This window comes from Gopherus evgoodei, chromosome 9 (assembly GCF_007399415.2).
Source record: "Gopherus evgoodei ecotype Sinaloan lineage chromosome 9, rGopEvg1_v1.p, whole genome shotgun sequence".
NCBI lineage: Eukaryota > Metazoa > Chordata > Testudines > Testudinidae > Gopherus > Gopherus evgoodei.
In genome coordinates, this window is record NC_044330.1 from 59882342 (window position 1) to 59895269 (window position 12928).

Below are 12928 nucleotides of genomic sequence, written 5' to 3' on the forward strand. Positions count from 1 at the left end.
TAAAAGGTCCCATGGTGTGCACGCATTCCTGTTGGGGGCTAGCTTATCCAAATTCCAGAATATACAATCACATTAGTGTGTGAATTTAGTCCATGATTTTCTTTGTCCTCTTCCTAACCCTTGTTCTGTTGTGGTGTATGTAGAGTATATCACCCACCACTCCAGAGGTGGCTGCATTTCAGTGGTAGAAAAAAAAATTGGTTATATTTCTAAGTTGTGAAAAAACAAACCAAAATCAGCCAGCACTGCCTGATGAGTATCTCCTTTAGTTATTCCCCTTGTTATTGAACAGAACATTTTAAAATCTTGCTTCTGGTATTTGATGGTTACCATGTTTATATTCAGTCACAAGTCAGCAGAATCTATTTGTTTGAGAGGCCAAATTGCTAAATGTTGCAGATCATGTACTCTGTGCACGTGCTCTTCACTCTTTATTTAACCCAATGCCCTAATTTTGGTCATACACAATTCCTTAGCTACACGTAGATGTGACAGGGTGCAGTCTGGGAGCCGTTGGAACTGCTGTGCCCCCTAACAATTCACCTAGGTTGGCCCTTCTCACACTGCTTTGCTTTGCTTCTGCTGCTACCAGCCAGCCTCTCCAGGCCCTGTTGTCATCCAACACAACGGCAGGTGGCGCCACACATCCAACTGAGTTACCTGGGTGCTTTACCGAAGCCATTTAAGGATCAACTATGGAAGCACCAGCTCCCCAGCCTTGCACTCTTACTGGAGTATAAACCCAGAATTATACTGCCCTTGCACTGCACGGGGATACATATGGTGCAGGTTCATTAAATTAATCTGCTTCCCTTCATGTGGGGAACAAGCTGAGATTTTCTGAAACACTTCAAAAACACACTGGTTAAGATAAAACATAAAACAAGTTTATTAACTACAGAAAGATTTTAAGTGATAGCAAATAGATCAAAGCAGATTACCTAGCAAATAAACAAACCGCAAACTACTTCTAATATACTAGACAGATAGGATTTGAATTAGCAATATCTCACTCTGACTGATGATACAAGCAGACTTGCAAATTCTTGAGGCATAAGCTGCCTTTGCTGTGCAGCCTGGGTTCCCCTGGCCCATTCCAAGTTTTTTGTCTTTTAGAGGTTCTTCCAGGTATTGAGTTGCGGGGGAATCAAAACAAATCGTCGTCACTCCCCACCTTATATAGACACTCCCTGTGGCGGGAACTCTTTGTCCAAGATAAGTTCCCAGCCCAGTTTGTGGAAAAATACAGGTACCAAAATGGAGTTCAGTGTCATGTAGTCTGGTCACGTGCCTTTGCATACCTTGCTAAGTCATAGCAGCCATTATTCATAGGCTAGCTGAAGGGTACCCAGGCGAGGACAAACCTTTTCCATGGTCCGTTGTCTTTGCTGATGGCCATTAGCACTGTCTAGCTTCTTTATTGTTGTACCTGAAAAGCTTGTTGTGGATGTTTCCAATTTCACAACATCTTTCAGTAACACACACGTTGCACTCCATACGCTTTATGAAAATGTGAATATGACAACTGGACTATGCTTTATGCTAAATACCCATTGTAAGGTATCATTAGAAAGCTTGTAATCTACTGAGTGTGTTCATCCTATTTGTTTACATGTATTATTTCTATGTCTGGAGTTAGAAAAATAAGATATAAACTTGTATTACTGATGTAAACATTTTAAGTGGAAGCTATTAAAGGTGCTTCAGAATCAATGAACTTTATTTACCTGCAAGCCTTCCTGCATATGTATGGGCCAGCACGTGGCTAATGAAGAATGAGGTCTCACAGGGACATGACCATGTCACCCGATACTGAAATCCATCTTAAATCTTGTACTTTCCTATTTAGAAGGAGGGGTGGGGGCCAAGCACAGACAAAAGATCCCTGCCTTGTGCCAAAGCTATGTAAGGGGGTGGAGCAGGACAAAGAGGCTGCCAGTCACGAGAAAACCCCTGCTTACCACCTGAGATGTCTGTTGGAACTAACATGGACTGTACCAGGGGAAAGGATTGGGCCCAGATTAGGAAGAAGTCTAGACTGTGAAAGAAGCTTATTGGAACATCTTTGAGGGTGAGATATTACCTGTAATCCTTTCCTTAATGTATTAGGCTTAGACTTGTGTGTTTTTGCTTTATTTTGCTTGGTGACTTACTTTGTTCTGTCTGTTATTACTTGAAATCACTTAAATCCTACTTGTTATATTTAATAAAATCACTTCTGTTTATTAATGAACCCAGAGTAAATGATTAATATCCGGGGGAGCAAACAGCTGTGCATCTTTCTGTATCAGTGTTCTAGAGGGTGGACAATTTATGAGTTTACCCTGTATAAGCTTTATACAGAGTAAAACAGATTTATTTGGGGTTTGAGTCCCATTGGGAATTGGGTGTTTGGGTGCTGGAGAGGTAACCTGCTGAGCTGTTTTTGGTTAAAGGCTGCAGCTTTGGGGGTGTGAACCAGACCTGGGTGTGTGTTGCAGCAGGATAGCATGTCTGGCTCAACAAGGCAGGATTCTAGAGTCCCAGGCTGGTACAGAAAACGGGCTCAGAGGTAATTTCAGCACATCAAGTGAGAGTCCCAAGGGGATCTCTGTGACCGAACCCGTCACACACATGCAGCAAAACTTCATAACTTCACATACAATGGTAACACATACAAGCCAATGAGATTTTAATGTTTAGCAGTTCAAGACTTCTAGGATGATACCCCACAAGGCATACTTTGTACAAAACATATCCTAATTGCATGACAGTGGTGAATATGGGGGTGCCAGGGTATTGCTTTGGGACACAAAATTCCACAATAGACACTTCCTGGGTTCTGCTTGTTCAACCTATTGTAGAAAAATCATGACATTTGTTCAATGACCTCAAAGGAAAACCCTTAGACAAAGCAGATATTGTGATATCTCTGAAAAATTCTACCCCAGGGCCAGTGAAACAGGTTTTCTTTTTCCCATACAAGTCGTCATGTTAAATGTTTGGGCTCATAAGTTTTCATGACAAGTTTTCAAGGCTATTGTAACTCCATTTTTAAAAAAATAATGCTTATTGGCTTGAAAGTCAGGAATATACAAAAGGATCCCAAAGCATTAGTGCAAATTCTCATGTGTGAAACTGGCAAGGTTTTTGGATACAAACTGAGGAGGCTGCTTGTCCTCAGGGTACAGTAATCAAGCTATGGTTTATGGTCCTGTAACGATGCCAATAAATCTGGTACCATTAATACTACTCTGGGAAGCTCTTTGAACTCTTTGAGTAGGAGCAGAGATGAGTGGGTAACAGTATTATGCCTTGCTAAGCTATAATGCCTGCAGACCACCTCCACTGGGCTGTTAGACAATCTCCCCTCCACAGCATGGCTCAGCCTCACAGAGGGATAGCTGTGCCTTGTGAATGTATAGGGATTCCTCAGTATTGCTGAAATGCAGCCTGTGATGAAGTTGGGGATTTTTGTAGTGTTTTACATGAATAACGTGTGTGTGCCTCAGTTTCTCTGTGTGCTGCATGTTTAACAAGGTAGTGGGAGAGAGTTTGTTGTAGAGGACGAGGTGTGACCTTGCCCAGCAGCTAGGACCCCTGGGCAACGGCCTGGAGATGGGGAACCCTAACAACCAGTGATTTGGTGACAAAGAGGCCCACTCCAGCTTGGCAGTCAGCTGGTTCTGGCCAGTGGGAGGACAAAGGACTGAGGAGAGAGGACCCTGGTGACCTGACCAACCAGTTCCAGCCAGAGGGAAACAAAGGACGGAAGAGAAGGCCCTAGTGACCTGTTTACCTGGGACGGAAGACAAAGGACAAGGGAGGAGCTGTTGAGGCCCCTGATATCAGATTCCCATCTGGAAAGTGCAGGGTCTCAGGACTGGAGAGAAAGAGCAGGCAGAGCCTACCAGGGGTCCAGAGTGAGTAGACACCATGAGGGGGCTCAAGGCAAGAGACAGGTGTGCTAAGCCTCAGAGAGGTGTGGTTCCAGGAGGCGGAGGGGCTTAACCCCCAAGAGCGAGTGGACCCCCGAGAGGGGCTGTCACACTGAAGGGGATTCCCCCCCGGGAACGTACGGGGCCAAGAGTGGGCACGACCTGTGAGTCCATAACACAGCCATCTCTGGCTTGGAACAGGGCAGCAACACTAGACAGCAAACTTTAAGGCCAAAAAATGTTGGACGGCACTTGGAATGGTTTTGGCCAGGAATCACGAGCAAGGTATTGTAAACCCTTCACTGGTCCAACTGAAAACTCTCTATCTTGTCAAACACTCAAATTTAATAAAATAAAAAAAATGTTATTGGACCCTTGGAATGAAGCAACAAAGAGTCCTATGGCACCTGAAAGACTAACAGAAGTATTGGAGCATGAGCTTTCGTGGGTGAATACCCACTTCATCAGACGCATGTAATGGAAATTTCCAGAGGCAGGTAAAACTATGCAGGCAAGAATCAGTCTGGAGATAACAAGGCTAGTTCAATCAGGGAGGATGAGGCCCTCTTCTAGCAGTTGAGGTGTGAACACCAAGGGAGGAGAAACTGCTTTTGTAGTTGGCTAGCCATTCACAGACTTTGTTTAATCCTGAGCTGGACATTAATCCTCTGGAAATTTCCATTACATGCCTCTGACAAAGTGGATATTCACCCACGAAAGCTCATGCTCCAATACATCTGTGAGTCTCTAAGGTGCCACAGGACTCTTTGTTGCTTTTTACAGATCCAGACTAACAGGGCTACCCTTCTGATACCTTAGAATGAAGATGCATTTCCAAATGAATGCCTGTTTGGACACATTCAAGCATGCTTGAGTGTTAGGCAGTATTAAAGAGTTAATAGACTGAGAATTTGCTGTGCTGTAGGCTTCTGCACGTCATAAATATTTGCTTTGACCTCACAGTGCTATTCAGAGGTGTGTCAGATTAGCAAGTGAAACTGGCAGCCACCATTGGATTTGACAAATACAACAAAATGTTAGGCTAGGCTGTATTGTTTCACCACCTGCTGAGGGCACTGCTGACCCAGGAGAGGGAGGCAATGGTGCAGATAGAAATAACGCTCTGTCCGCCTGAGCCATGCATGAAACCATCAACAAGGAAGGAAAAAAAGGAGACGAAACCAGGAAAAGGACATGAACTGCAAAAGTCATTCAGGGTGCAGTTGTTGGCAAGTTGTCGCCCAAAGCATCTAAGAGCCCAGCCGCAGGGTGCTGCTCACTTGGAAGAGAGACAGATGAGACAGAGAAGGATCTGTCCTCAGGTATGTGAGGGGAAGGAGGGAGTCAGATGTAAAGGACTGTCCTGCCAGTAACCCAGGTCCTGCTTTGACAGAGCTGTTTTTGTTCTCCAAAGACCTGGGGAAATGTGTGTAGTGCACACGGCAAGGCCATAGGTGCTGGAACTAGGAGTCCCCCTGGCTTGAAGTAGTTTCTGTTATATGCAGAGTTTACATTTTGGTTCAAGGGCTCTCAGCATCTCGACTATAAAAAGTGTTCCAGCACCCCTATGGCACAGCGGCATGTGTGAAACAAATGATCCCACCCATGCTGTAGGCCAGGGGTTCCCAAACTTTTTTGCCTGAGGCCCATCTGTGCTGCTGCAATAGGCCTTGTGTCCCACTAGTAACATTTCTTGTGGAAAATTTTAGTTTGATTATTACATACATATGAACTATAACACTGTAAATCAATACGTTTTGTTTTCATTGTAATATGAACAATTATAATAACAGAAATCCCTAGCAATATGCACTCAAAGAAATGTTTCAAGATCTTTGAAACCAAATAATTTTAGTAGAACTACACTTTAAAAAAATGTTGAGAGCAAAATATGGCTTTCAGGGAAAACACAATTTTGTTTAAAACTGAACAAGATTACACAAGTCCCATGGAGTTACAGATTTACTAAGAGCTTGACTGGAGAATGCAGTTGTGCAACTTGTGCCAGTGAACCACCCAGGACTGCCATGGCCCATATTTTGGGACTCCCTGCTCTAGGGTACGTTTGTGTCACTGTGGTGGCACCCTACTTTGGAACAGGACAACCAGAGAGAGAAATTACAATGGAGCAGAAAACTTGGCTGCTTTAATTGACCCCATCTCAGAACAGAACAAAGGGGTGGGGTGGGGAGCACTGCATGAAATTTAAAAGGCAACAAATTTAAAATTGTAAGATGAATTTTTTTTAGCATAAGTCACAATTGTCCTATGGAACTCATTGACACAAGATATCATTGAGAACAAGGGCCTAGCAGGCTTTCAAAAAGGAGAAGACGTATATGGATAAACATCCACAGTTCTTCTTCAAGTGATTGTTCATGTCCATTCCAATCAGGTGTGTGCGTGCCGTGTGCATGCCAGCCAGAAGATTTTCCCCTAGCAGCATCCGTAGGGTCGGCCTGGGCGCCCCCTGGAGTGGTGCCTTCATGGTGCCCAATATAGGGCGCCGCCGACCCTCCGCCCCCTCAGTTCCTTCTTACCGGCAGTGACGGCTAGCTGGAACTTTGCTCGCTCTTGCAGCAAGAGCCTTAGCAGTGTCTGTTAGATCCTAGTTGTATATAGTTCTCAGTTTGTTAATAGTTGTTTCTCTATAGTATAGTTAGTTGGTAGGATGTTTTGTCCCCCTCCTGGGGTATGCCTGAGTCTCCAGGGTTTAAGCTCTGTGAGGCCTGTGGCAAATTTATGCCCAAGAGTGATCCTCACTCTTCCTGCCTGCAGTGCCTTGGTGAGAGTCACCAGAAGGAGAAGGGCCACATTTGCAAGGGTTTCCACCCCAGAACCCTTAAAGACCGAGAGCAGAAACTAAAACTCCTGCTGATGGAGGCGGGTTGAGACTGCAATCTGACTCAGGACCCACTGACTCAGGCACCGAGCATGTCCTCTTCAGTGCGCAGTGCTCCGGCACCAACGGTGCCTGAAACGGGCCCAGTTAAAGACTCTAAAGCCCACCGGCACTGCCACGGGTCAGCCTCAGTAGGGCATTGCTCACCATCCCCGGTGCCAGTAAAAAAGAAGAGGCCAGTGAGAGGCCGTTCACCCCTCTCAAAACTTAAAGGGTCATGACAAACTGCCTCCTCCTTGCCTCTGCCCAGGGTTTAGTTGATTCCTGCCCCGGCTGGGGTCCAGTCGAAACTGAACCCTCCCCAGTCACCGGACCACCAGGGGGAAATACAGCCACCATCGACACCGGAGGTGTTCGACCTGATGCGCCTGCCGGTGACATCCTTCCCACAAAGGAGGGACAAATCGCTGGCAACTGCGCACCCCCTGTTCCACTCCAGGGGTAAGCCAGCCATGATGGCCCACCGGTCTCCATCTCCATCACCGCCCGTGCAGATACAAGAACCACACTGTTCCCCGGAGTTGGGGCACCGCTTGTTGGTCACTCAGGATACTGCTCCTCCGTGGTCCTCTTATTCGGAGACCTCAGAATCGGAAGCGGACTCTAATCGCTCCAGTAGGTCGCGGAGCAGGAGGTCCAGGTCTCGGCAGAGTCACCAGTCATAGCGGGCACCATGGCAGCAACAGTGGCAACCACCTGCCCAGTGGCCCTTCTGGATACCTGGGCTTACCATCAGAGTCAGGGCCAAATCCACGTTCCAGAACTGTGTCGGTGTTGTCAGCATCCTTCGTGCCACAGTCAGCGCCGGCGCCACCACCGGTGGCACCGTCGTCTGGGAGAGCAGCTCCGCTGGCTCAGATAGCGCCTGCATTGATAACTTAACCAGCTCTGGCACCGTTTCTCCAGGCCATGGCACCACCAAAAGCTCCAGCTCTGACCCCGCCAACGCTGTCAAGCTCAGTACTGCTGGATTTGTCGGCCCTGGCACTGACCGCGGTGCCAAATTCTCCATCAGCTCCAGCTCCATGGATCAAGTACCGGGTGCTGAGGGACCCCAGGGGGGCCGAGGGTAATGAACAGGGCCCGCTACCTATTCTCTCATCCTCATCCTTGCCTGACTAAGTGGTCATGGGGACATCGACAGCCTCGGCTCTGGAGGACAACCATGTTCTTCAATAGCTCCTGAGGCGGGCCGCCCAAAGCCTGAGGATACAGGCAGAGGAGGTGGAGGAGGATGTAGACCCTGTAATTGATATCCTGGCCCACTCTGGCCATCCAGGGTTGCATTGCCACTGATTAAAACAATAACTGATACATCTAAAAATCTGTAGCAAACCCCCTCTCCTCTGGTCCCTACGGCCAAGAAAACCAAGCACCACTATTTCGTGCCCTCTAAGGGGTATGAACACCTTTATATGCACCCTCCCCCAGACTCTTTGGTGGTCGTTCCGGCCAATCAGAGAGAACGCCAAGGGTTTCAGGGCTCCGTCCCAAAAAACAGGGACGCCAAGAATTTGGCTGAAAGGTCTGTTTGACCGGGGGCCTGCAGCTCCGTATAGCCAACCAGTAGGCCATAGTAAGCCACTACGGGCATAACACCTGCTTGTCTATGGCAAAGTTTGTGGAGCTCCTGCCCCATGAAGCTGAGGTGGAGTTCTCTGCACTTGTGGAGTTCTCCGCACTCATGGAGGAGGGAAAGTTGGTCTCCTGAGCATCTCTGCAAGTTGCTCTAGACGTGGCGGATGCAGCCTCCCACATGCTGGCCACAGGGCTGGTGATGAGGTGAGGATCCTGGCTGCAGGTCTCTGGACTGCCACACAAGGTCCAACAGACCATGTGGGACCTGCCTTTTGAGGGATCAGCTCTTTTCTCTGAAAAGACAGGTAAGAGACTTCATAGTTTGAAGGACTCGAGAGCTACCCTGCGCTTGCTGGGACTTCACATGCCGGCTAACCAGCGCAGGCATTTTAGGCCTCAGCCTGCCCCTCAGCCTTATCAACCACAAAACCACCAGGATATTCCATGTAGGTGAAACAGGAGTGCTAAGAAGAGGCAACATCCCTCCTCTGGGCAAAACTCTGGCCAGCCGAAGCCTCCACCTGGGCCTAGACCACCCTTTTGACGGTATGGTCGAGGATGGCTTTCCATCCAGTATGATCTCTGGATCCTTCCCATCTTACCTTCTTGTCCTGTCTATCCCCTTTCTACCGTGCCTGGTCCTGAATCACTTCAGACCACTGGATGCTCCACACGGTGAAGAGGGGATATGCCATCCAATTCTGTACCCCCGCTGCCCCTTCAACTCCCTTCCCCGTCCCTCTTCAGGGACCCCTCTCACAAGCAACTTCTATTTCAAGAAGTGCACTCCCTCTTCTCGGTAGGGGCAGTGGAGGAGGTTCATCAGGAGCTAAGAGGCAAGGGGTTCTACTCCTGGTATTTCCTAATACCGAAGGCCAAGGGGGGCCTCAGACCCATCCTGGACCAGTGACAGCTCAACAGGCATGTAAAGAAACTCAAGTTTTGCATGGTCTCACTAACCTCCATCATCCTCTCACTGGATCCAGGAGACTGGTACTCCGCCCTCGACTTGAAGGACACATACTTTCATATCTCAATAGTCCCACATCACAGACACTACCTCAGATTCGTGGTGAGCAGAGGCCACTATCAGTTTGCTGTCCTCCCATTTGGCCTGCTGACTGCTCCCTGAGTATTCACAAAATTCATGGCAGTCATCGCGGCATTCCTGCACAAATGCCAGATAAGATTTTTCCCTATCTTGACTACTGGCTGATCAAGGGATGCCCAATAGCTCAAGTGGAGGCTCAGGTCGCATTCATAAGAAGGACCTTCCTCTAGTTAGATCTCCTCCTAAGCGAGGAAGAATCTACCCTGTCCCCGGTGCAGAGGATAGAGTTCATAGGCGTGATCCTGGACTCTATTCAAGCCAGGGTGTACCTCCCAGAAGCCAGGTTTTGCTCACTTCGGGATATTATACAGGGCCTCAGCCAGTTCCCCACGATCTCAGTAAGGAACTGCCTAAAACTGCTGGGGCACATGGCTGCATGCACCTAAGTGGTGCAACATGCCAGACTCAGACTGCTCCCACTCCAGTCTTGGCTGGCGTCGGTGTATCGGCCAGCTCGATACGCTCTGGACAGCATCGTAACCCTGCCCCGCCCAGTGTTGGACTCCCTCCTGTGGTGGCTCAACTCGCGAGTGGTTTGTGCGGGAGTGCCCTTTGCCAGCTCTCAGCCCTCTCTCACTCTTTGGTGATGGACTCCTCGGATCTGGGCTGGGGAGCTCACCTAGGGGACTTCAGAACCCAAGGCCTCTAGTCTCAGACAGACCTCGCTCTACACATCAATGTCAAAGAGCTGAGAGCGGTGCATCTGGCATGCTACGCTTTCAAAATTCACATAGCAGGCAGATGTGTTTCAGTCCTCACAGACAAGACCTTGGTGACGTTCTGTATCAACAAACGGGGGTGCACGCTCCTCTCCCCCATGCCGGGAAGCCCTCGTTTTGTGGGACTTCTTCATAGAGCTCTCGATCCACCTGCAGGTGTCATACTTCCCAGGGATTCAGAACGTGTTAGCGGACACCCGCAGCTGGACCTTCCATGGCCAAAAATGGTCCCTTCATCCAGATGTGGTGAAATCAATTTTACGGTTCTGGGGCTCTCCCCAGATAGACCTGTTCGCCACTGGGGGCAACAGGAAGTGTCAGGCATTCTGTTCTCTCAGGAGTCACAGCCCGGGATCTATTGGGGATGCCTTCCTTCTCTTTTGGGTGGGCCACCTGCTCTATGCTTTTCCACCTATCCCACTGGTCCACAGGGTGCTCCTCAAGATCCACAGGGACCAGGCTTGAGTTATACTGATAGCGCCGGCGTGGCTGCGCCAGCACTGGTTCGCCTCACTCCTGAAAATGTCAGTAGCGGCTCCACACACTTTACCACTGGTCCAGTACCTGATCACACAGGGCCATGGCCAACTCCGGCACTCAAATCTAGAATCCCTTCATCTCACAGCCTGGATACACTGTGGCTAAGCACCGCAGAGCTGTCATGTTTGGACCAGGTCAGACAAGTCCTCCTGGGTAGTAGAAAGCCCTCCACCAGGGCAACATACCTTGCCAAGTGGAAAAGGTTCTCCATCTGGGCAGAGCAATGCCGTCAGTCACCTCTCCTCGCCCCCATACCTTTCATACTGGACTACCTCCTGCACCTAAAACATCAAGATCTGCCCCTGTCATCAATAAGGGTCCACTTAGCCGCCATCTCTGCCTTCCATCCAGGCTCAGGTGGTTTCTCGGTCTTTGCAAACCCTATAGTCAGTCGTTTCCTCAAGGGTTTGGACTGGCTCTTCCCGCACACGCGTCAGCCTGTCCCAGTCTGGGACCTCAATCTAATCCTCTCCAGATTTACAGGCCCCCCATTTGAACCACTGGCCACCTGCTCCTTGTTATAGCTCTCGTTCAAGGTTGCATTCCTCATAGCAATCACCTTGGCTTGACGGGTTTTGGAGGTCAGGGCCCTCACATCTGAGCCCCCTTACACAGTTTTTCATAAGGACAAGGTCCAACTTAGACCTCATCCAGCTCTTCTCCCTAAGATTGTTTCCCAGTTTCACATCAACCAGGACATCTTCCTCCTAGTGTTGTACCCCAAGCCACACTCCTCCAATAGGGAGCACAAACTGCACTCACTGGACATACGTAGAGCCTTAGCCTTCTACATAGAAAGGACTAAGTCATTCTGGAAGTCCATCCAACTCTTTGTGGCCATGGCGGACAGAATGAAAGGTCTCCCTGTGTCCTCTCAGTATATCTTGTTGTGGATCACATCCTGCATTTGGGAGTATTGTGGCCTGGCGAAGGTGCCCGCCCCACCGATTACTGCCCACTCCACCAGGGCACAGGCCTCCTCAGCAGCGTTCCTGGCACAAGTACCCACTCAGGAAATTTGCAGGGCAGCTACGTGGTCCTCGATACGTACATTTACAACACACTATGCAATTATACAACAGGTCAGAGATGATGCGGCCTTTGGACGGACTGGGCTCCAATCTGCACATGACTCTAACTCCGCCTCCTGAGCTTTGGATTGTGAGTCACCTGCTTGGAATGGACATGAACAATCACTTGAAGAAGAAAAAATGGTTACTCACTTTCTCGTAACTGTTGTTCTTCGAGATGTGTTGTTCATGTCCATTCCAATACCCACCCTCCTACCCCTCTGTTGGAAAAGCCGGCAAGAAGGAACTGAGGAGGTGGAGGGTCGGAGGGGCCCTATATTGGGGGCCATGAAGGCACCACTCCAGGGGGTGCCTGGGCCAACCCTACAGACACTGCTAGGGGAAAATCTTCTGGCTGGCATGCACATGGCGCGCACACACCTGATTGGAATGGACATGAACAATACGTCTCGAAGAACAACAGTTACGAGAAAGTGAGTAACCGTTTTTTATTCTAGCAAGGATAAAAACTGAAAAGGGATAGAAACGCTCAAGCTCCAGGGCATCAGGTAACTATTAATTGCCATGTTTAGGCAGAAACTTTCGCTAGAGGTGGGATACTTCATAATTACATGATGGAAATTCTTGCACCTTCCTCTGAAACAGCTAGTATTGTCCCCTGTTGGAGACAGGATGCTGGTTTGAGCTGAGGGACAATGTGTCTTCCTTGTGGTTAAATAAACCCAAAGTCTGGGAGGCTGCAGAGATGGCCACTGATTGACAAAGCAAAGAAACCATAATTCTTATAGCCCAGTCAGGGCCGTGTGTGTTTTACTAACACACCATGGCATTCTTGAGAGTATCTGCTGCACCAGCAGAGCTGAGGCCAGTGGACTCTCTCATTTAGTAGCCTTCCATCCAGATTGGGCTTGCCCTCCCCAGTGCTTTCGCGTTGAGACTGGGTGTTCAAATGCTCCTTCTCCCCTGCAGGCAGATTCACCTCCCCCAAATCCTAATTCTTCCTGTGCTGTAAAGGGAAGGGGGAGTTCCTGCCTTCCCACACTTAGTGCACGCGTCCCTCAGAACAATGCTCTGCTCTGCCTTTGAACCATCACTTCAGCAAGGAGGAAGCAATTTCCCCAACAGAATCT

General features: G+C 48.8%; 1 protein-coding gene across 1 annotated transcript in view; it reads left to right on the forward strand.

The window, feature by feature from the left end:
* The first annotated feature begins 5120 nt into the window (after positions 1-5120).
* The window catches only part of LOC115657543 (interleukin-22 receptor subunit alpha-2-like), a 72143-nt gene continuing 64335 nt past the window's right edge, over positions 5121-12928 (forward strand). The window contains exon 1 of the mRNA XM_030575530.1: positions 5121-5239. The gene's annotated coding sequence lies outside the window, so the exon portion shown is untranslated. The remainder of the gene's footprint in view (positions 5240-12928) is intronic.